Raw genomic sequence first — 20,793 nt, forward strand, 5'->3', positions numbered from 1 at the left:
GAAAACACCAAGAGTAAGACCAATCATTTAAAAAATAAACGAATATAGCGTGATTTAAAAAAAAAATAAGCTAAACCCCAACTATAGTGACCTAATTCAATTCATCAGATCCATTTCTTCTAAAACCCCTTTAAATAGCACTTCACTCTCAAACACCTTTCCTTCTTCCTAGAAGAGAATTTCCTTGGCTTTCCTGCTTGGCCTCCTTCAACATTCCCTTTCCCACCTTAGTCCTGCACACACTACCAGCCCTCTGGAACAGTTCTTGCTTCCAAAGGATTAGAAATAGGTTCATAATTAGTTTGCATGCCTTGAACATTTTTGCAGAATTATTTTTGCCCTCTTTTATAATCATTCGGACATTTAGTATTTCAACATTGTTTGGAAGATACCTTTTCAAAAGCACTAAAAATAGCTTTTCTATTATCCTAAAACCTCACTCTGACTTTTCTTCATTATTTTAATGAGTATTATTTATTTTACTTATTGTCTTAAAGTTTCTTATAAACAGAAACTGAAAAAAAAGAAGTTACGTTCCTTTTAATTTCTTTGTAAGGAAGTCTTCATACACATGTATTTTCTACTGTAAATTAAACGCTACTGTGGTTAATTTGGCTTTTCTCCACACATCCTACAAGGACTGGAACAAAAATGTGTATGAACACCATTTTATATCTTCTGTAATAATGATTTTACATAGGTCCTATACTTATTCAAGTCCAGGAGTTTTCTTCTTCTGTAATCCTCTGTAAAGCAGTCCTTGGACAGACAACTACAACACCATGGCTGAGCTTTTCCTGCTTTACCATGAGTTTCAGTGCACAGCAACACATACTGTTTTCTTGAACGTAAAGTGCAACCCTACACCTTCCCCATAGAACTTCCTTAGCCCATAAATTGATATTCTCCTATCATTTTCAAGTGTAATGCTTGTATCAATATACTTATTTGAAGTCCAACATTCAAGTTCCATTATTTCCTATTTTAGGACAATAACCATAGAATGGATCAGGTTAGAATGAACCTTAAAGACCACCCAGTTCCAACCCCTGCTGTGGGCTGGTTGCCACCCACTAGCTCAGTCTGCCAATGTTCAACTTGGCCATGAATGCCTCTGAGGATGAGGCATCCACGACTTTTTTGGCCTCTGTGTGCTGTCCAGGCTCTTTTTTACTGTTTTCCACTTGAGATTTGTCAACTGCTTTTATATCCTGAGAGATATTAACATTTCAGCCAAGAGTACTACGAAGTTCCTAATACTCAGTTTTCTACTTCACAGCATTCATTTTCCCCTTCGTACTTTTTATTCCCTCTGAAATCTATCCACATGCAGACCTTGATCTCCACACACCTCCTTATCAGTCCTAAGAGGCTGTCTGAACACCAGGAAAATTTTCACCTGTACGTGTCACCTGCAGGAAAATCATCATGCAGTCCTCACAGAGAAGGAACAAGACAGTGAACCCAAGAGCCCATGCTGTGAATCCACATTCACTTCATTCAAAAACATACAAAACTTAGAAAAAAAATAAGGTGAAGAGCAAAGTATTTGCTAATGACGGGGGGGGGGAAGAAAGTATATTTAGAATACTCTACTATAAACCTCACTAAGCAGAACTGCAGATTTTATATTTGGTGACTGGGGTCAAAGATGCCTTGCAAAATTACAGTTTGTACCACTGCAAAATGTGGTACATTGGGAGAAGCAAACCTATTTCGCATGTAAAATGATTTAAGTTAGCAATTGATACTGAAGTCACAGCTGGAAGTCATTGAAAAAGCAGCTCTGCACAGCTTCATTTGGAAAGGAAAAGGAATGAGGAGTTGAATACTAGCATGTCACCGCCTGAATTTGTTACAAATCTAATCTTTAATGTTGTATGTGCTTCCCTCTGCAAAAAAAGTCTAGTAGAACTAAAAGATGTATTTGTAAAGTCTCATGAGAAGCACTGAATGCTTTCTGTATGAGAAGTGTCTAAACAGACTTCAATTCTCGATTTTTAACATAAAGGAAAGTGACATAAAAAATTTTAAAGACAGAATGGAGGCAAGTAGAACTGAGGTCACTATTTTATATGATTCAAAAGACTTAAAAGCATCTCAAATTCTTCAGTAAACAGTTCTGAAAGCATCAGAAAGGAATTACCTCTTCCCTCAAATTTGTGGAGCCAGTTGCAGTAGAATGTTTCAGAGCTGAAGGAGGCAATGCTAATGACGGAAGTTATGAAACATTAATGTAGCTGTCTTCATTTAAAAGTTATCACCCAGATGCTACCCTGAGATTCAGGAAACCCACAGGCAGCTATTACAGGCTGGGATAGAATAACCAGGAAAGAATCAGCCCATACACATCCTCTTTGTTTTCAGCCATCACCATGGATATAATAGCACCTTTTGTTATTAAGTATGGTGATTACAGGGAAAATTACCAAAAACAGTTGAAGAAAGCAATATATACATAATTTGGACTTATGCAGGCTTTGGTATTTCACACATTTAGTCAGATGAACTCCTGTTTCTGCTAAAAATCCTAGTCATTGCAACTCTTTGACAAGCTACTTAATTGTCCAGAAGCTTTCTCAAGAGTTAAGGATTCAGCTTTCTTTCAGACTCCTTAGGCATCCTAGTGTTTGTGTTTAGGGTTCTTTAAAATGCAAACACCTATAAAAAGGTTTAAAAAACACTATGGATGGTTACTGCAGTCACAGTACAGTTCTATGAAATAACCAACTCATCCCAATATTAGCAGATTTAAAATATGAGAGTGCTTCACAAGTCTAAATAAAACTTTCCAAACTTGTACATCTGTTAAAAAGCAAAAATACACAGCCAACCCCCCCACCCTCCCAAACAATAACAACAAGCTAGATGCTCTGCTTTACAAAGCTGGATTTCATTCACAAATGTATCAGGTTTTATTCTCAACAGATGACTCACTGCATAGTTGCCTTCAGTCTTCAAACATTTGTTTAATATATGCAGAAAACACAGAGCTACAATAATTTGCTAATAAAAAGGTTTTGAGGACCTGGTAAAAAAAATAAAAATCTCCTCTTGATAGAAAAGAGTATTTATTTAGAAAGGTGTACTTTCATTGGGGCTTATCCATACCTCACAAAATAGCAGAGAAATAAAAGCAGAGAAGTAATAGCAAAGAGAAATTTATCCTTACATGAGAGCATCGATTATGTTTTGTCCAAATGTAAAGGGTAATGTCAACTGACTATTGATAGTGATTAAGATTACTGTCTCATTCTTTCATTTACATAAATAAGATAAAAAGTATGAAATTTAAAAAACAAGCATTTTAAAACAATGCACTACTCTTAGCCAAAACATAATGGAAAATACTGAAACGGGTAGAAAAAATTGACTCAGTCTTTTATCACAGCCTATTTTTATGTTATTTGACAGTGAGCCACCCTAGCAGATCCTAAGAAGTATAAACGTAACAAATCTTAGCTTTATTGCCCTTTTCATAGAAAGTTCTTCAAAAGATCATGTCTCATATGTCTTCCTACTCAACTTCTTTACTGTACTTCAATGCCAGCTTTTTAGACATCGAAGTATTTTAAACTGCCTTTCTTTTTGTGTTTCCCAGTTGCACCTAACCTCTTTCATAAGAGAAATTCATTCTACTCATTCTTATTTCTCAAGCGCAAGCCAGAAAAATACCTCAGTTACTTTTTAAACTCTCCATTCTGTACACAGCAGAAACTTCTGAATTTCAAATCAGAAAAAAGAGCAGGAAGGAAAGCAGTTTTTAAGAAACAAGTCAGCTTCTCACATTAACAGAGATTTCTGTATACATTTCCTCTATTATGCTCAAAAGCTCTCAGACAAAGACATGCATTTACTTCTTCTGAAGCAGAAATAAAATCAACAATTTCCTCATATTATGCAATAGGCTTCAGTCTATGTCAGCTATAAACATTCCTCAAATCTTATTCCAACATCCACTGGCCTTCTGTTAGGGGAAAAGGAAAAATAGAAGCCCATTTTTTCAAGCTGAAGTCATTGTCATATTCAGCTGTGAGGGCTGAATATAAATAAGTAGAAGGAACAATGGTCCTATGCTAACGGTGCTAACTGATGATGCCATTCTGACTTCTCGTGAATCTTCAGCAAACTGAAAATTCACCTCTGCTTCCACAACCTCCAATGAAAGACATTTAACATCTTAGTGCACTTTGGATCTGTTGCCAGATGGAGCTGAGAAATAGAACTAATACACTGGAGCATAAGTTAGTACCTTTACCCTTGAAGCATTTTCAGTATGTGTGCTTCACCATACTTTCTTGAAGGATTCTTTTCTATGATACACCAAATATATCGGAGGCAGAGTTCAGCTTGCTCTTCCTGAACTCTTATTAAAAATGTTTACGATCATATCCCATTCCAACATCTTTGGGTTCAAAATCTGACTTCTACAGGACTTGCATGTCCCCATCTCAAAGGGGTCACAGCTAAGGCAAAACATGGTAGATCAGCAGCAAGACAGAAGACTTTGCATTTTTGATCATCACAACTCCTTATTACCTGAATCAATTTATCAATGCCTCAGCCCCCAGGTTATGAGTCTTAAAATCTGACAGTATTATTCAAAATAAAAACACTGAAAATTGTCTTTCTTTATGTCATACAGATCTTCGGCTAAAGGAAAAAGATTGCTATTATCAAATAACATTTCTGTTTAAATTGATCACAAGAGCTTGTTGTGTCCAGGGAAATGACTCTTTTTTTCCCCCTCTCCCCTCCTCTGTTTATCATTGTTCTACTGTAGAAATTAGTAGATCTGCTTTTTCTGGAGGTGCCACTGCTTGACCTCTCCATGTGAATGACACAACAGTGCTTAAGGCAGATAAAGCTCAAAATGACCGACATGCGAGCTGCAAGCATCAAGGTAATAAATATCCTATCCAAAAGAGCTCCAGTTTGTTTGCCTCTGAATTCAGACTTTGAGACAGACACCGCACAAGTCTAAATGAAGAAAGAGACTTGTTCTGTAAGAAAAAATAAGCTGAAACCTTAATAAATAAATAAAAGGGATTTCATTTTATTGCTCCTGGTCTGTCACCTCCTGAATTTAAACAGAAGCAGAAAAGTGGAAATGCAAGATCCTTCACCATTTCCAAATTTTTATGAAACTGCACTATGATAAATCAGTGCCCTGAACTGCGACAGAAAAGCTGTTGTGAAGCCAGCAATAAAGTAAACAGTGATTTAATATCAGCCCCACCTCACTGAGCCATAGGTGGCTGCTACCAGAAAAAGGAGAGCCATCATCAGCGACAAGACTGCTTCAGCCTCCCTGTAACTGAAAGCACTGACTGGGGCAGAAGGGCTGTAAAATTCCGGAGACAACAGAAGAAAACCTCACCATGGGTAAAAAGTGACATTCTTTCTAGGGGACAGGCAGCTGTTGCTAAGAAACTGTTTACAGACAGACTCTCAGATCCTGCTGGTGTATCCACAAAAATTAGGTCACTCTTGGCTCTAGGTAGGAGTAATCTTTGTTGATATAAAACCCTCAGCACCTTTGCTTTGTGATTAATGTCAGTAGTCAACAGAAGGCTGTTTAGATGGTCTTTTTTTTTTTTTTTTTTTTTACAAACAAGCACACATTCCCCCACCACAGAACTGCAGATTTAAATAACTTGAAGGGTCAGCAGTGGATTCACATCCCCATTCACTGCAGGGTTGGGATGCTGTCTCCAGGCTCAGACAAAACTCTTAGGAGGGGGCTGGCATCAAAAGTGCAACCCAAAGAGGGGGAAGAAGGTGCAGTTCATCTTTACACCTCTCTCTTAATTGCTGTGGGGGGAAAAAGCATAGAAAGGAAGGAAAGAACATGCCAATAGCAACAGAGCAGGAAGAATCTCAGTCCTGCTTTTAATGAAGCCTGGTCTGCTAAAAATGAAAGGGGAAAGGCCGCAGTATTCTCTCTTGAAGCTATGAGGAACAAAGTTTGCCTTGAAGAAGAGAAGGCAAGGTCTGAATCTGATCATTTTACCCATGGAAATGGCATAAGGAGCTCCTAACTATCTAAAACAAAGTAGAACTCACTGCACAAACAAATTAGTTCAGAGAAGATGGGAAAGAAAAACTGTATAAACCCAGAGCCAGTTTTTTCTTCCCCTGTATAAATAATCCAAGCACGAACAGTTTTTCCTCATATAAATAACTGCATTTATAAGAAGCCTCAAGTAAGATGGCTCTTAGATCATTATTCACTTAAAAACCACTCCAAAAATTCAGACAAATCACCGCTTTCAAACTGGAAGAAAATAAAATGCACTGCTTGTAGTAATAAATAGCTCATTGTCATCATTCTGGAGAAAGTCATCTTTTCATTTAAAAACAATTTCAACGTGGACTTGTTTCCTTACATTAAGCAAAACATACTAAGTGGAAACAAGGACAGCAAGTTCAATGCACGCAACCAAAGGTAGTAAGGGCCCATAAGATAGTCATAATCCCCTAAAACAAAGTGGTATCTGAACATCAAAACCTACCTGGTTTAAACTTAGGGACACATCTCAGGGGTGTTAACAAAATGCACATTCACAGTAGCATCCATGTAAGGTGACCACACCATTTAGTGGGAAGAAAAAATAAGGATAATGAAGCACGTGTAATTTAAACATCATTGCTCATTCCAAAGGACGAACACGACTCAGTTCGGAGGAGGGACAAGGATGCTCTCAAGGCAACTTATGGGTACTAAAGTGGAGTTAACATATAAGACGTAAGTGCTTTAGTTTCAAAGGTTATCACAAATTTGAACAAGCTCCCAGTGTGCTGGTAAGACAGGCAAAACAGCAACAAAAATGCCAAAAGCCTTCCGACAACTAACTGGCCAATGATGGAAGGCAGCACGGCTTCAGTACATCAAGCTGGATTTATTATCCACAAATTAATCTCAAAACATGCTTTCAAGAAAAATAACCACACAAAGAATGCTAATTATTTACAGAACTGAAGATAACGTGGCCCATTTCCCAATGGTTCATAAAGCTGCGGAGGAGAGTTGCGAAGCGTGGAGGAAAGGCCAACCTGATTTTTATTCATGTACTTCAGTGCTTATCTACATGGAAAACAGAATTCTTTTTCCATTTAGCCCTGTCAGGTTTTTCAGGTTTTAAAATAACTGCTAATGAAATCACAAGCCTTCACCATGAAAAATAGTTACAAAAATAGCAAAATGACAGCAAACACTGGACCGGAGCAACGCTGAGCGAGACTGGAGCAAAAAATGTAAAAGCATCTCCTTACATTCAGTTGTCTTGAAAGAAAATATAAGGAATAATAGATCACACCTTACTAAGGCCTCAAAACCATGATAAGAATTTGTTAGCACAGCTCTTAAAAGCCAATTTTTCCTCAGGCTTAAGAACATAATTTAGAATAAAATAGTTCAGCAATAGAACTGTTTAGTACTGTAAGAGCTATTAAACCTGGAAATCACCTGAAGCATTCATAATTTATTATAATAAGCAATAAGGTTGTCTATTTTTCATCATTTCATTGCATTCAGCAAAACTCAATTCCAACACATTCAGATGTTTTTTAAACGTTAAAAACCCCTGCTATTACCAACACATTTTTCACTAAATTATTTAGAATTATGTAGACATACAGTTCTGGAATGAAGTCTGCACTAAGATTTAGCATCCACAATTACAAAGAAAAAAAAAAACTTTCCTCAACAGAAATAAAAGTATACTCCCCAAATTTCAACACTTAATGGTGATTAAATGGGGCAGGGACTCAACGTGGCAGTGGCACTATCGCAACACAAGGAATTTACACCATAAACCTTTACCATACTCTTATAGTTGATTTACTGGAATCCAGAACTAAAAACCACAATACCCTGTTTTAAGACATCAGAAGTCCCCCAGAGAAACAAATAATGAAACCTTCCCAACACAGTGACAACCACCAACACCCTTGATATAACTTGGATTTCATCTTGGAATATTTTCAGTAGTACTTGCTGAATTTAGAGACATCAGCCCACAGTGAATTTAGATTCTCCATACAGGGAATGTGCATATGAGATAAGCACACTCATAATAAACCTGATTTTAAGACAACAGCACTAATTTTGCTTATTTTCACCAAATCTCAATTATTTAGTGTACTTTACCACCTTAAGACCAAGCAAGAATTTTGCTTCCTTCCGTGACTTTCAACCACCCCCATCAATGCAATTGGAGAGAAATCTACTGAAACTTATCAAATAATTCCATGCTCTGATACTTAATTTGTCACTACGAGATGTACAACAACAAGACAGTCATGACAGATACAGATGAGGACTTGAACAGCACCTGACAAGAGCAAGTAGAACAATGCAAGCCATCTACAGCATAATGCTGCGAGCTCATGTTAGTCAACCAAGTCCTTCTGTAATGTTTTGCTCAACTGGCCCAGCACGACAGAACTGGTTTCTCACTTCAGCAGAAAAATCTATCTTTAGATCAAAACAGGAACATACATAAAATAGCTCATTAAGATGAAAACTTGAGCAGAATGCACTATTTGTGGCAGCTGAGAAACAGATGCAAGAAGCTCTGAGATACTGGACATTTGGTGTTCTTCTTTGTAATCCAAATGTTGAAATGATAAAGAGTCCCCTCACATGAACCACTCACCAGAACATGGAAGAGGTCCACATCAATGCTCACAACAGCTCTGTGAGGTAAAACAGGGAAGCTTTCTGATTTCCCAGAGCCTTTAGCAACTTATGTACAAGGGCTGCACTGAAAGTAATGCTTCCTATTTTATAACATTGGCCTATGACATCAGAGGTGGATGTAGGAACTACGTCAGTAGAGGTTGAACCTTCCCACCAGTATTCCACTACATTTTGTGGTGGTGTGACAGATGGCAGCAGAGAAGCAGTCTGACAACATGGCACCTGGCATGGAAGTGCATCTGAAGCAAAGGTGTGTCAATGAACTCCTCCATGCAGAAAAAAATACACCCATTGACATTCATCACCTCTTGCTGAATGTTTGCAGATACCATACAGTAACAGTGCTGGGGGTGGTGTATTTCAGGAGTGGCAACAGTGACATGTAAAACAAGTCACATTCTGGATTTCCATGAAGAAATAAACAAGCACAGCACACAGCTACTCATTTGTGTCTATTGTAGTTACCATGAAAATAAGTAGGAGGCGTTACTTTTGGAACAAAAAACATTGTTCCAAAATATCATTGTAATACCAACACAGGAATGGATTTGGCTATGCTAAACATAAATATTGATATATCTCATGGCCAAAGGCAGACACAGGACCAAGAGTGTTCAGTAAAATTAATTCTACCATTACTTTTAAAGGACTGAGGCTTTCACCTCGTGTAAGCTGAATACTCAAATCTTTCCTTTAGCTATGATGCACAAAAACCTGCCTGTAACACTGAAAGTTCTCTGTAACATCAATGCAAATTTTTTCTCAGGTTTTGCACATTTCATCAAATTGCAGAAAGATAATTCTGATTTGGGACTAAGGTTTTATATGGGTGCTCTTGGTCTTTAAATGAATAAAAAAGTCATCTTCTCAATTCAGCTCTTCCTATTTAAGTATTCTCTTCATATTTAAAGAATCTTTAGGTATGTGAAGCTGTTGGGAGTCTTCCAGCAACACATCTTTCCCATGGCAGCCATGCTTCATCCGCATTTCCTAAACCCTAGCATTTGCAGCCAAGAGGTAACTTCAAATCAAAGCATTCTCTGGCCCTTCCTAAATAAAGATTGGTGTAAATTATTAAAATTATGTTTTATCAAGAGTTATTTCAAAATTCTTTCCTCACTTAAATGATCCAGTAAAAATAACATTTTCACAAAGAACATTAACAAGAGAAAAAAATCCAAACAGAATCGTCAGCAGCTGTGTAATAAACACCATAAAATCTTGGACACTCAGATTCACATTGCCCAGATCAGATAACAGAATTCAGGCTCACTTGAAGAAGTCTTTAAACTGCTGTAATGGCAATAGGACCAACGCAATGAGAAAGTGTTACAAAGAAGAAAACAGAATGCTCACCCGTACCTGAGGATCTAGGCTCACAGGAAAAACTCCACAAAGGAAGGATCTCCAACAAAAGATCTTTCCCCAGTGCTAGTCAGCCCTTAAATGGGATTTAAGAGGAGAGGAGCCTGGCTCCACCCCTTCTGGTTGCACAGGTGAAGGTGACTCCTCTGCTTCCTAACTGATCTTTTTATGGAAAAAAAAAATAAAAAAAAATCAGAGAAGAAGCTGTTCTTGGGCTACGTAATTCTGTTTGTTTGTTTCTTTTGGCTGCCTGTCAACCACTCTGCAAAAATAAACTCATTAAGCCAACAGGAGAACTGAACGCACTCATGTTGTCAGTTCATCTCTGCATCATTCTCACAAGCACAAGTGCTCTAAAACAATTCACATTAAGCTGACTCTACCCTTAAGATGCAACCAACTTAGGAAGGGTTTGTCAACTTGAAGTCAGTCACTCACAGGATCTGAAATTAAGGGAAAATTTTTGGCACCTGCCAAGCCAGAACAGTCCTTAAAGTAGAAGGAAGGAGAACACAGAGTGCAGAGCCTCAAAAAAGCAACTGTGTTTGTGCCACCACTACAGCCCCTAACCTCATTCTGCTTGCAAGGCTTCTATTTTTGCATCCAAACCACAACAGTTTCTGTGTGTTAAATCTGTCCACACATCTATGATTTTCTTTTGCTGCCACCAAATTTGTAGCTTGCTGAACTTGTACTCAGCTTAAGGCTCACACGAAGGCTTGAAAGCAGAAACATGAAGTGATGTTTCTACTTAAAAGAAAAAAAAAAAAGGAGTCTACTTAGCTCCCACAACTGCTCAGCTTTCTCAACTACTTAATAGTTTACTTACTACTTTAATGCTGAAGATTTTCTGACTATGTTAGCATAAAATGTAATTTTACTCTTCCGTTTTACTCTGTCATGTTCATTAGGCTGTGCCACAGCATTTGAGATCACTGGGGAACATACAACACCTCCAGCTGATGCTCCAAGACTGTGATAAGTAAGGTGATTGTTTCTCTGGTCACAGTAAGGAAATTTACATATTATAATTAAATAAAAATACTATTTCTTACCCTTCTTGCTGAAGGTGAATATTGAACACAGATAACTCCTTACATTTTCCAGTTCTTAGCTGTAGAAAATGCTTTAGATATGCACTTTAGTTATTAGAAGGTGAGGAAAACAGGCAGGGGATGATAGTGTTTACATACACTTTGGTTCTGTTTTCATGTGAACAGAGCACATGTAGACTTTCCCTCTCAGGGCCTGTGTCCTTACTGCTCTTTAGCACCCAGAAAGCATCCTGGTGTTTACATGTGCACTGGCCCAACTCTCCCAGCACACAGGCCTGAATTTGAGCATAAAAAAGGAAACACCTAGAAACTTTTTAGAGTGGAAAAAAAACAGATTAAACTATCCTTGGATTCAGAACACTGGCTGTTTTAATCAGACAGTGAATTCTTCCTAAGTCATACAAGTAATAAATTAAACCATAAGATAGCAATATCTTATGTCTTCCTCTTAATTTTTTTTTCCCTTGAAAATGTTCCTATTCATTCTAGATATCAGTACATATTGTTTCTGGTTTACATCTAAGTGTGAAAGTCCAAAATGTTTTCTCTGTTGAATAAGATAGGCTTGACTTTTACTGTAAGCACAAGCAGCCCACCTGAGCGCAAGTGACAGCTCTGCCCACTGTTTTCTGGGGTGAAGTGCTCCTGGAAAACAAGAACATTTGTTTGAATCTATTTATTCCTATTGTACTCCTGCACAGCCTCATCCTTCTTCATTCATGAACTTCCTGACAATTTATGTTTCTTAGAAGAATTCTGCCTAGCATCCGAGCACTGGAAATGTAGATTACAGAGATAATAGATACGTTTAAAATTAGACTAAGCAGCTGTAATTCCCAATTTGCATTTCAGACTTGATTATAGTAAGCACTCAAGACTATTTGTATAAGAATCAGCAAAGAATTCATATGTTGTAATGAAAATACATTAATCCCTCTAAGGTTGACCCTAAGACATGGAGAAAAGGTGTCATTGTTTCTTTCCAACTGGTAATCAGGTAATAAATTGCACATGGTTTTTTGCTACTCCGTAAATTCATTAAAAGTAAAAAAAACAAACAAAAAAAACCTCTACAAACCTGTGGATTTTAATTGTAAGATTAAACTTCACTGGTTTTCCTATATTTTTCAGAGGGAAAGCACTGTTTTCCTACTTCCAGATTAAATCTGTTACTTATGTCAAACAAGAAATCTAATGCTGATGATTGACAGGGTAAACTTAGTCAAAACCAGGGAAGATAAAATACATTTAAGTAGCTAATTTTGGCTATATCCAATCCTGGATCTAAAAGATAAGATCAAAAAATGTCTCTATCTATAAACAAACAGAAAAGAAATGCTTAAAATACTCAACCTTCCTTCTCTTGATATTTCTCACTGGAAATTTCTGTCGTTTGCTTTGTTATAATTTTCCTTGAAAGTCTTAACAGTCTTTTGTAGTCTAACAGTCAACTTTTATAATCATGAAATAAACAGACTTTTGATAAATTCTCTATCAAAAAAAAAAAATCAAGCATAAATGATGATTTCTTTTAAATGTTTTAAAAAAGGAAACACTGATTATTTTGTTAGATTATACAAAAGATATTCTATTACACAGCATGGGCCATAAACAAATGTTACCCACATACATTAGCACCATCTTGCCTAGACATGCAATGCTGCATCCACTGGGGGATATATAATTGTACAGATACAAACTCACACCAAGAATTAACCACCATCACAGCTGATCATGTTTTGTATTAGTAAGAGAGACCACTCATTCCATTAACTCTTAAGGAAGGCAGTACCTAATGACAGAGAACATTAAATCAATTATGTTTATTAAATAAACATGTGAATTCAAATACTATTATTTACAAAAACTTCTAAACTGACTCAAAATTCAACAAAATAAGAGAAACTTTATCAGATAACTACACCTGCCCCCAGATTATTCAAGTAAGTAAAAATGGCAAAAAAGGTTTATGTCTCTTTTCAAGAGATTGTGTTAACATAGTTCCTTTGGTATGAGCACAGCTATTACTATATTACTATGATAGTACAAGAGAAATAAAAAGCAGCACCTACTAAAATTTCAGCACACGACCAGTAGCATTTCTGTTTCATAATCTAACTCAAAGGTTACATCCGTAAGAAAAGATTTTTGGAGCTTCTGCTGATGGGTGAAAACATTTAAAGAACTGATTAAAGGAGTTTCATCAGCTTTGGAGAGGATGGATGCAGTTTCTCCATTTAGAGTATAAGGAATAAAATATTTCCCACTGATCAATTTCTTGTCAATAAAGTTTAGGAAACTGAGAGACTCAGCTGCTCCTGTGAGGTTATAAAGTGTTTAATGGAAATTCCTGCATATTTCCTTAAACAGTAATATAGCAGAGAGGCTTTTGTTATTAAATAAAAGGGTATTAAAAACAAAAGTTAATTAGCTGTTAAACAGGACAAACTGATTAATCCATTTACAAGAAGCCTTAAGTAACTTAAAAGCTTAAGTCTCATTTTCAGAAGTCACCTGGGTAACTGGGAGCCTAGCCTGATCCAAACAACTTCTACTTTGTTCAGAGCAGCGTGCACAGAATCTAAGCTCCACTTCCAGTCAGATTGTCTTACTTTCTAACATTCTTGTCTCCTTTAGGCATTATGTAACATATACTTGTTTTTAAAATGCATAGCTTCAAAGAGAAGGGCAAGGACACCGGGAAGAGAAATGGCAAGTAATAATTATTACACCAGTGACAAAAGCAGATTGCACTATTTATAAAAAAAATAGCTTTAAAGCACACTGAATCTAGATATTCTTTTGTGCAACTGAAAAAAATATATATTTTTTTTTCTTACCTCTCAAAAGAAAACTCTGTGAGATGCTCTTACTGTGCTTCAGGCTTTGGCTTCACTTAACCAAATCATCCTCATTATTTAAGAAGCTGGAAAACTTGGGCAATCTCTGCAGCAGTGTTGAAAACAGTTCTCTACTGTTCTCAGTACTAGAATACTAATGCAGGGGGTGATGCAACTGAGAAGCATAGCTGGCCAAAAAACATTCCAAAGGAAAAAAAAGTTGCTGCCTGAAAATGCTGATTCAGCAGAGTTACACTACTTCAAAGAAAGGTATGATTTTTCCTCGTTTGGGTGAAAAAAAATCATTTTGCTGGAAATTTTGAACTTCACTTCCTTGTCAACCCAAAGGAAAACATTACTCCAGAGCACGATCCTTCCCTATGACATAAGAATTCTGACTTTCAAGCAACTGTACTGGTAAACGATGGTGACAAAAATCCTTCATACAGCAGAAAATGTGCTATTTAAATATGAATTCAACTTATTTTACAACATGAAAACTTTCAAGAACGCTTGCTGGTATGCAAACATTGTTTCGAACAAGGTACGTTAGGACTCTTAGTGGTCCTAACCACTTAGGAAACTGAGATGCATCACTTTTATCCAGGAACTGAAGTATGGATTGCTGAACCAGAATCAGTTCAACAAAATAGCATTATCGCTCTGCGATGCACTTAGGAAATGCTCCATGGATAAGCTCTTTGGTAACAGCAATCAATAAAGATCAGTGAAGTATACCCATGTAACAACACAAAAAAAGAATCCAACTTCGTTGCTTCCAACTCCATGAGATCAAAAATAGTCACAACCAAGTGGAGATACTTAGAATAATTCTGAAAATAGGAAATTATTAATTTCTATATGATAATAACATGCTGGAGTACAAGAATAACTTCTTCATTAACCACTTATTCTAATAAGCCCAAACATGGTTTCTGGTCTTTGTTGCACCTTCAACTCATTTGTCAGTGCAGCTTAATCTGTTTCATCTTCTACACTAAAATATTAATACAACTATTCTCCAACAGTGTTGCTGCCCAGTCCCACTGACCTTCAGTCTGACCACACTCCTGCTCTTGGTGTTGTTGATACAGCTGGCAGACCCTCTCCATCAGTAGTGGAGTCCCACTGAGAAACTGGAGTCCCAACAACTTCTTCCTGCAGAAGCCTGGTGTGTTGGAAGCTCTGCATTGGGAAAGTCCTTGCTGGCCAAGCAATATAATGTATATAATTTCCCTATAAATCTTGTAATTAATGCGTGGGTACAAAATACACAAACAAGCTTATTTTTATCAAGCATCAGCTCTTAGCCTCTAAAATACAGCATTCTTCTTGTAACTTTTATTACCTCTCTAATTCTGTTCTTGTTTCATCTCTTAGAATCTTACCTCAAATTAGCTTTGGGGGACAATGCCTATAAAGCTGAACCCCAAAAACTCCAACAGATATATAACCTAACTATGCTACATGTTTTTTATTGATTCACGTTGTTATTCTTTATCCCTCTATACCTCCCCCTTACATTTCCAAATACATACTGTATTTCACTATATCTGAAGCCAACGTCCTGTCCTTTGTACTGCCTATGAAAAAAGCAGGGAGGTAATAAATAAATAACTCAGCTTCTGTTACCTAAGCCTTAAAATGTGTTGTATTAAAAGCAAAAGCCTACTTTGCCCCAGAATACAATGCATTGTATACTTGTGTCATTGTACATAGAACAATCAAAATCCCACAGTCATGTTCAAACAGCATGTAATATCTAGAAGGTATTGTCATAACTACTATAATTTGGCAACAGATTTCAATCAATGCTGCTATTAGGAATAAGAAGCCAAACAAAACAAAAAAAGTTTTAAGAGAACAGATTAAATATTTCTTGTATCCATAAGTGTAAAAATTGATGGGTGAAGCTGGAAACACTTCTTGGCAGAAGGGAAAAACAAGAAGGGGGGGGGGGGACTTTGTAAGAACAAAAGACATCCTCGCCCTCACAAAGGTATGCTACTGAACAGGGAATCTAATCACACTAATAGTGCAGAAAGGGCTGATGCATTCAGGAAGCAATTCTGCATTTGGAAAGAAATGAGATGACTTTCTTGTGTCTCATGAGAATGATGAATTACTTCTTCAGCCCTTGACACAAGCAATGTTAAAACAACACTGCCTTGCAATACTTTTTGTTCAAGCAGGACCGAAAAAGGTCACCACAAAGAAGGGTTCTCACTGAAACATCTGAGATGGCTCCTCCAGCAACATGAATTTGTAGTCATTCTGAAAATGACAGGGAACAACCATGCTCTGAAAAGCTTGTGAGGCAGTGTTTATGGGTTAGGTCAGCGTGATGCAAATTCTGAGCAAAGCAGTTAAAAAAAACACAACTAAAAAACGTGAGCATCAGCATGCACATTTAAACTTTTACTGCATTTGGTGTAGTATTCTGTGATGGTCTGATGTCAAACTAGCACCAACAGGTTAAGAAATGGTAAAGGGACACCTCAGGACAAACAAATCAGCCTTCAAGAAGAATGCATCACAACATAACTGGGATTTACGAGGAATGCTCCACAACTGGAGCCACTACCAAGAAAACAATTTTTCAATGACTTATAAGTAGACACGATCAAACACAACAAAGTTTGCACAAGTTACAGACAGTGCTGCAAAACTAGAATCCCAGCTGGGACTGTTTGATACACTCAAATATATGTCAGAAAAGAAATAAATTAATTCAAAAAATAAACACCTTAAATGAAGCCACATATAAAGTTGTAGAGCTCCAACCCAGAAACACATTCTACGAAACTATGAAGTCTTCTTGAAAGAAACAGTCCTGCCAGATTTTTTCTAGGGCAAATGTTACAGGTGAAAAGGAGATAGATACAATGCTGCAGCCAATGGGGTTAAAATGTAAATGCAGTGTATCGACAGAAGAGTAAAGTGGAAGACGTAATACTTAAACAACATCCCTGAGAGAGGCATTGGTACGTTGCACCCAGCTCACACTGTCACAAACACGTTGAAAAAGCAGATTTGGAGAACAAAATAAAGAAGGCCACAGAAACTGAGTAGTGAGGAAAATGTATGCAGTGACAATTTAAAGTAATTTTAGACCATTTGTTGTTTTTTTTTTTTGTTTTTCTTTTTCTTTTTACAAATAGAAAAGAGATGGATTTACTAGGTTCCAGCAGATAAATACCATTGTCTATGGTAAGAAAACACTTTGAGTTCTTTAGTACACTGGGGAAAGGCACAGCAGTAACCAGCGACTGGGAGCTGGAGCCAAATAACTTAATAAGCAGTGGATTCTCCACCTCTTACAGTCTTCCGATCAAAATCCCATTTTTTTTTTTTTTCTGGGAAATGCTTTTCAGCCAAATAACTTCATTGCACTCAAAAGTAACTGGATAAAATCCAATTGTCTGTAACAGTCAAGAGGTCAGAGTGGAAGATCTAATTGCTTCCTTTGGCTTTAAAGTCTCAGTCTATGAATACTCAGGGTTTTCAACGTCAGCAGTACCATGGGTGTTCACCATTAATATTTAAAAAAAAGAGCTTTCAAAAATCTGCATAAATTAGGGTTGCATTTCAGTGACACTGGAGCTATCCTATGGAGGCTTTTGTCACCAGCAGCACCCATTGATAGCATTACAGCCACCATACCCACAGCTGAGGGTATTCCTGCAGCAGCCTATAAACAAATGACTTACACAATTGAGTGTGAAAGTTCACTCTCCAGGTCAGTTATTTTTCTCTTCTAGAAGGAACTGTTGGAATGCAATGCCAAAAGCCCAATAACAATACATGATATTAATCATCAAAACAATAGATTAAAAGGAAAAGCAGAAGCCCTGGGATAGCCACAAAGCCTATCAGCTCTGCTGCGTGCCTCTGCAACATCTGAGAGTACTCCTATTCATGCTACCTATCTCGTGCTCTAAAACACACTTCTGCAATCTTGACAAGTTCACATAATGAACATTTCTTTGGTAGTGTAGAAGACGCAGGGTTTTATGTGTTAGGGCTGAGAGAGTTTTGCTATCATACATGCTGCCCCAGTAGGTACAGTAGATAGATAGAGTAACAGAGGCTTTGAAACACTGTATACGAACTATAAACAAACTTTAGGCTCAGGCCGGACAAACAGATCCTTCCAAGGGCTGAAATCCTCGCAAGCATGCTAATAACTAAACACACTGATAACTAAAGGTCACGCCACCACACAGCAGAGGGAGCAGCACCTTCCCAAGCCATCAGGCACCGCATCCCTCTCACCCCAGGGGGAAGCAGGTGCCATAAACGTGCCAAAGTTACTTCCCTGGCCACCTCGATGCTCTTTACGACCCCAGCTCCAGAACATGGGAACAGATGGACAGCGACACGCCGCTTCCCGCTGCCACCTCCAAGCCAAACTTCTTCCACTCCAGACACTTCACCTCCTTTCAGCCCAATTCCACGCTGCTTTCCATCAGCTCCGCACGCGGACCAAACCACGTCCAACGCTCTGCAAAACTTCTGACAGCAGCCAGGAGCTGGGGGGTCACCACGTAGCGGGGCTCAGCTGCTTTAAGAGGCCTAAAGCAGAGGGATGGAGGGCTGCAGCCCCCTGCCCACCCCACAGCCCCGCAGTGCACGACAGGGAGGGGTGGGCAAAGGCATGGAGAGATCTCTGTGCTGCCTGAAGAAAGGGGAAGAATAAGGATAACACAAAAGGAGCGTTCGCACGGGGCTGTGTTTCGCCTCAAAGCGATGCTAGGTAAATAGATGGATAAGGGAAACAACACAGCCCTGACCCTCTCTTTCTTCCCTAAATATAATCCCCCTCTTTCCCACAATACACGCGTCACCCAATGACCATTAATTCAAATCCGTTCTTTAAAGGCGGGGGATTATCTCTGTCTGTGACCGGCTCTCTCAGCCTCTTTCACCGGGCAAGCGTTAAAAATAAATAAAACCGAAAATAATAATAATAACGCATTTTGAAATAATAGGAGAAAAAAAAAAAAAAACGACGGAGCGACGTGGTGGGTGTGAAACGTGGGGAGATCGAGCCTGGGGGATGGGGAGGAGTGGAGAAAAGGTGGCGAGGAGAGAAGAAAGGAAAGGAGGACCGGGAAGGATGAGAGGAGAGGAAGGAGGACGAGGAGAGAGGGACGAAAGGAAGGAGCTCAAGGAGGGTGGGGGGAAGGATGAAAGGGAGGAAGGGATGGGGGGAAGAAAGGAGGATGCTTTGCCCTGGCCTCACCTCAGCTCGGTGGGTGGGGGTGGGAGAACCTCTCGCCGCCGCCTTCTCCTCCTCCTCCTCCTCCTCTCCAGCAGCGGCGATTACAGACGGGCTGGGTGTGCAGCGCGATTCCCTCCTCACGCAGAGCCCGGCCCCCGCCTCCCACCCTCCTCCTCCTTCTCCTCCTCCTCCTCCTCCTCCTCCTCCACCACCACTACCACCACCACCACCTCCTCCTCCTCCTCCCGCTGCCGGCCCGAGCAGCGCTCGCTCGGCTCTGGGGGGTACCCGCGAGCGGCCGCCGGCCTCCCCGCGGCAGCCACTAGGGGAGGAGGCAGCGCGCCTGCGCCGCCGCGGCCGCCGATCCCGCCGCTGTTACCGCCGCCCCCGAGCGAGGGTTCGCAGGGCCGGCGGCCGCGGGTTGCCGTCCGCTCCTCAGTGCGCAGGTGCTGTGAGTACGGAGACGGCGTTACCGAGCGCGGGGTGAGTGGAGGAGGGAGGCGGCAGGTGGGAGGTGAGGGTTCTGTTGGGCGACGTCTTCGGTGAGGAGCGAGGGATGGGGCGTGAGAGGGGGAGATCCGGCTGGCAGAGGGATGGGAGCGAGGCAAGGTGTCATGGTTTTTAGGATGTACGTGTTAGGGCTGAGAGGGTTTTGCTATCGTAGCTGCCCAGTAGGTACAGTAGATAGATGCTGTAACAGGGGCTTTGAAACGCTGTATAAAACTGGAAACAAACTTGAGGCTCAGGCTGGACAAAGGGATCCTTCCAAGAGATGAAAATGCCGTTTATGGGCTGGTTCGGCCCGGTTCTGTGACGATTGGTGCAGGGGACCCACACCCCAGGAAAGGGGGACAGGGAAAAAGGAGATGGGCCTAAAAGCAAAACAGCGGCAACGATCTGAGGAGGAAAGCTAATTTACTGAATAAGATACTGAAAGCAAAAGAGCACAATATAATACAATATAATTGGAATTAAATAGATCAAATCAAATGAGCAAGAGAGAGTGTGCGATAAACCAAAGGCCTTATGCTAAATGCTGAAGGTGAGACAGCAGTGAGCACCCACTGCTGGGTCGATCCCAAAGGAAAGAGAGCATCCCATGACACACAGACAGTTTTTATCTTTCCCTCTGAGCGGAAAAATGTAAAAATACAAAGCAACGCACAGTCCTCTGGGGAAAATAGTTCCCTTCTGAGACAGGACTACCCATAACTATCAATGATCCATGGAGCTGGAGCATTAAATCTCTAATTCTCAATGCACTACATAATGTTGTGATGTGGAATACCAATACCAAAAATCATAAAACCATGATATCACTTTTTCCTTCTTCAGTAGTTTTGCTACCTTACAGCACCTTCCTTCTTCTTTAGGCAACAGAGCTGTCAAGGATCTGGAGCATGAGTCATATGGCGAGCGGCTGAGGAACTGGGATTGTGCAGTTTGGAGAAGAGGAGGATCAGGGGAGACCTCATTGTTCCCTACAAGGCCTGAAAAGAGGTTGGAGTGAGGTGGGGGTTGGCCTCTGCTCCCAGGAAACAGCTGTAGGATGAGAGGTGATGACCTCAAGTTGCACCAGGGGAGGGTCAGGTTGGATGTTATGAA

The 20,793-nt window shown here is 39.4% G+C and overlaps 1 protein-coding gene across 2 annotated transcripts in view; it reads right to left on the minus strand.

The window, feature by feature from the left end:
- Positions 1 to 19,342, minus strand: part of CTNNA2 (catenin alpha 2) — a 459,751-nt gene extending 440,409 nt beyond the window's left edge. For both annotated transcript variants that reach the window (XM_065735984.1, XM_065735986.1), the window contains exon 1: positions 19,210 to 19,342. The gene's annotated coding sequence lies outside the window, so the exon portion shown is untranslated. The remainder of the gene's footprint in view (positions 1 to 19,209) is intronic.
- Between the last annotated feature and the right edge of the window lie 1,451 nt (positions 19,343 to 20,793).

Source organism: Cyrtonyx montezumae, unplaced genomic scaffold, assembly GCF_038088225.1.
Source record: "Cyrtonyx montezumae isolate F1298 unplaced genomic scaffold, pur_monq_1.0 scaffold_2, whole genome shotgun sequence".
Classification (NCBI taxonomy): Eukaryota; Metazoa; Chordata; class Aves; order Galliformes; family Odontophoridae; genus Cyrtonyx; species Cyrtonyx montezumae.